Here is a 4,219-nt window from a genome sequence, read left to right on the forward strand (position 1 = left end):
GATGCAACAAGCAAGGACCAACTTCACTTGTGTCTTGAATGGATGAAAAGGTTTGTTGTCAATAATGCGAAATCTATTTTTTAAAGCCCCAAAAGCCCTTTCAACCGTAACACGCAGACTAGAATGCCTCAAATTGAATAGCTCCCTTGGATTGGTTGGGTAATTTCTACCACTGAACTCATTAAGATGATATCTAGTACCCCTGTAAGGAGGTAGGAATCCAGGACGGCATGCATATCCAGCATCTACCAGATAGAACTTCCCTAGAAAGATTATAAACAGGTATTAGTCCTACAGTCAACTAGTTTGTAACTAGGTTTAAGGAACTAATTTATTTCATTACCTTCTGGAACCCTTAAACCATCCTCTCTCTCTAGTGCATCTGCTAGAATGGTGGCATCATGTGCAGAACCCTCCCAGCCAGCCAACACATAAGTGAACTTCAAATCAAAGTCCACTGCAGCTAGGACATTTTGAGTTGTATAGTGTTTCCTCCCCCTAAATGCTGATTGCATCTTAGCTGGGACTCTAGCATAGATGTGAGTGCCATCTATAGCCCCAACACAATCCTACATAAACCCAACAACACAATCATCTACAACAATTTTACTGAATTATGCATTATGTCTGTCATAAGGATACTAATGTGTTACCTTGAAATATGGGTACCATCTTGAGCTGTTTCTAATCTTAAGAGGTGTCTCAGTTGATGGAGCCTTAATGATCTCATGCCTAAGTTCACCAATTGCATACAACACCTCTTTGAAATGTCTACTTACTGTCTCTACAGATCTCCTCCAACTTTGATGGATAACTCTAAACCTTTGGTTATGCCCAACAACATGGAGAAACATAGCAACTTGCTCTTCTACACTGCTATGTATGGTATCTCTAAGCAAGTCCCTGCCCCTAAGCAAATTATATAGCCTAAAGAAAGGGGCTCTTCTCATGCGAAGCATGTTTACACACTCTACATCATTACAGTTATATATTCTGTCCAAATTTTTTTGCCTTTCCTCGTCCATAGCACTCATGGGGGCATAACTAATCTGCGGACGTGAGGGTTTAGCCAGCCTAAGCCTATTCAGGAAGAATGCATACATGGCAGCCACTAGAGCAGCTGCATGAATAATAAGCATGCGTCTCTTGTCTTCAAGACCCATCTATATGAATAACATGCAAAAATAAGGGTCACTGACATGGGCAACAGATCCTCAGAAGTACATATAAACACATCACTGGCATGGGCAACAGAAGCTCACATAAATGTATAAACATCATTGGCATGGACAACAGAAGCTCAGATCTAAATGTATAAACATCACAGGCATGGACAACAAGGCTGAGATCAGTATCTAAACACATCATTGACAAGGACAACAAGGCTCAGGTCAATATATGAAAACATCACTAACAGCAGAGAACATGCCTTAGATGACTATTGTAAAATATCAGTGACATGGACAACAATAATAAGATGAACATAGTAGTCATCATTGACATGAACAACAATGCTCAGACCAATCTAAAAACATATCATTCACATGGAAAACATGCTCCTATCCATATACACGCATCAACATCATGAACAAGTGTGCTCAGAGTATGCTCACATATCAAACAACACTGGTACCAATCATTTGAACCACCTACTAACCATCGATAGCATGGTTTTAGGGTACCATGCGCATGCACAGAGGGGCAAGGGCTACGATATTTTACCGCAACAACAGCAACAGGGAGAACAGCGTCTCAGAGGATGGGGAACTCAGCTCCGTAACCGAACCACAAACAGATTAGCGGCGTCCGGAGGAGGAGGGGTCAGATCGGGAAACCTAGCAACCAAACAAAAATAATAATCACTCAGAACACAACTTCTTATTTTAGATCGGGTGCGGAAACTTCAAAAAAGAACATACGAACCATAAAGAAATCAGATCGGGTCCTTCAACTGAAGAATCGTACCTAGGAACAACCGAAGAACTCAGATCCAGTGGGGGACTGCGTGTGTCACATAAGAAAAGGACTGGTCAGTGGGATCATCGTACCCTAGGGTTACGGTTTTGACGAAATCCGAACAAACGATGCAAAAAAACTTGCCTGGCCCAACAGATCCGTCAACAACTCGAACCTGCGAACCAAAACAAAGACATGGGGGTGGTAGATCAGGCCTCCGGAGATCCGAAACAACAACGACAGTGGACAAGGCTGGAACCCTAACCTGCGAGCCGCCGGTGGAGGAACAAATCTGCGCGAGAGGGAAGGGGAAGGGGAAGGGTCGGGGTCGACATTTATGCCCGTGGGATGGCGCGAAATCGCCCGGTAACCCTGGCGAAGGCGCCAAAGCTTCCCGCGTGCACGCGCCCAAAGCTTTTTCGCCCGCCGCGCGCTCGCCTTGCACGCGCCGCCGCACCCGCGGAGCCTGGCTCTGGGGAGAAGGTCGAATCGGCCGCACCACGGGACCCAGGCTCCCAGGGTGTTTTTGCATCCGGCGAACCAGGCCCAGCGGAAGGCCCAGGAAACCAATCAGGCCTTACTCGCACGCGGGGAGCCCGGTTCCGGGTATATGCGAGCAACCAATCACACCCTAAGGCGCCGGCCAAGATGAATTCCGCTCCCTGGCCTTCACCCACCACACGTACGGGGGTAGTGACTTTCGATTTAGGTTCTGATTACTTCGAGCGCGAGCAGAGGAGGAGGGGAGGAAAGAGAAGAGACAAACATGTGGATCCGTTTATAGAGAGTAAAATAGACTATTCACAATAAGTGGTTATGTTTTTGGAGCTGGAGCACTGCCACCAGCCAAACACATGCAACAGCTTTTTATATTTTTCTGGAGTTGGTGGAGTGAAGCTGGAAGAGCGTGGAGCTGATGGAATAGAGCTAGTTTTTATGAGGTAGAGTGCTGCCAAACAACTGGGCAAAGGATCCGGTACATCCAAAACCTTACGAGAGAGTCCTAAAAAAATTACAAATACGCCCTTGTGATTCTTCTGGCCATCTTCGTCATCTCCGGCTGGAGCAGCCGCTCATCAATTTGCCGTGCCGAATGGCTCGGAGAAACGGCGAACCTTCTAGACGAATCCCATCTCAACGAAGCAGCGTCACAGTTTTGAAGCGGCACCAGAAGAAGCACATCGAAAAAATCGATGCACGAAAAAAACGTTGAACGTCTAGGCCTCATTGCATGGCCAATGGCCATATCATCGTCGCTTAAACCGGGATCTAACGCCTCCATCCTCAGTGGCCCATCTAGAATCGCAGACGACGATGAATCCAAGAAGAGGATATGGAGACCACACCTCAAGATGCCATAAGCATAATCCAATCCGATTCCATAAAGTTGAGGCAAACAAACCTCACAGAGAAGTCGCCGAAGGCCGCACCATGGTCTACGACACCGGAAACCCACTGGAGGAACAAAAGCTGGCAAGACGTCACCATCAACGACGATCCCTGGAAAACCTACCATACCAGAGTACTAGTCTAAAAACTAGAACTATATACAACCACTCGCCGTCGATCGACCGATTTCCCTCCCCTCTGTGCCGGAGAAAGCGTCCGGAGGGGAGGAATCGCCGCAATCGACGCCGAAAACGGCGCCCGCTTCCTTTTCGTATCCTCGGTTACTGAAGGAAGATGAACGAAGACTCGCGAACCCTCCCTGCGTAGGGAGGCGAGCACTTGTGCCTGCAGCTGCCGAGCGAGTGACGACCGCCTCATCGGCGGCGATCCGATTGCCCGGCCCAGGCGCTTAGCTTTTCTGTTTTGCCTGTGCCACGCACACGCGCGCGATTACACCGAGCTAAGGAGAGGAATGTTTTTTTTTTGAGGTCCGGAATGTTTGTTATGGAACCCGTGTACATCAACGTGGACCACTTTATGGGCCGTGGGCTATGCACGAGATGGGCTGGCTTCTGGAATCCATGAAATCAGAAATGCCGTGACGGCTTCTCTTCTTCTCTCCGTGCTCTCCTTCCCCTTCCCCTTGGTTCTCTCTCCAGTCTCCACTGCTCCTCTTCGTTCTCTAGATTCTACTGATTCGGTGATGTATCGCTGGTCCTCTTCGATCCCCTTGCTTTCCTACATATCATAAGTTCACAACCTCTATTTCCCTCGTACTTGTATTAGCTACTATTATATCAGACTGTCCGTATTGTTTCTTCTAGATTAAGGAATGGAGTTGCTAACACGGAAGAAGAAGCTGACCACCAATAAC

This window comes from Setaria italica, chromosome III, assembly GCF_000263155.2.
Source record: "Setaria italica strain Yugu1 chromosome III, Setaria_italica_v2.0, whole genome shotgun sequence".
Taxonomy (NCBI): Eukaryota; Viridiplantae; Streptophyta; class Magnoliopsida; order Poales; family Poaceae; genus Setaria; species Setaria italica.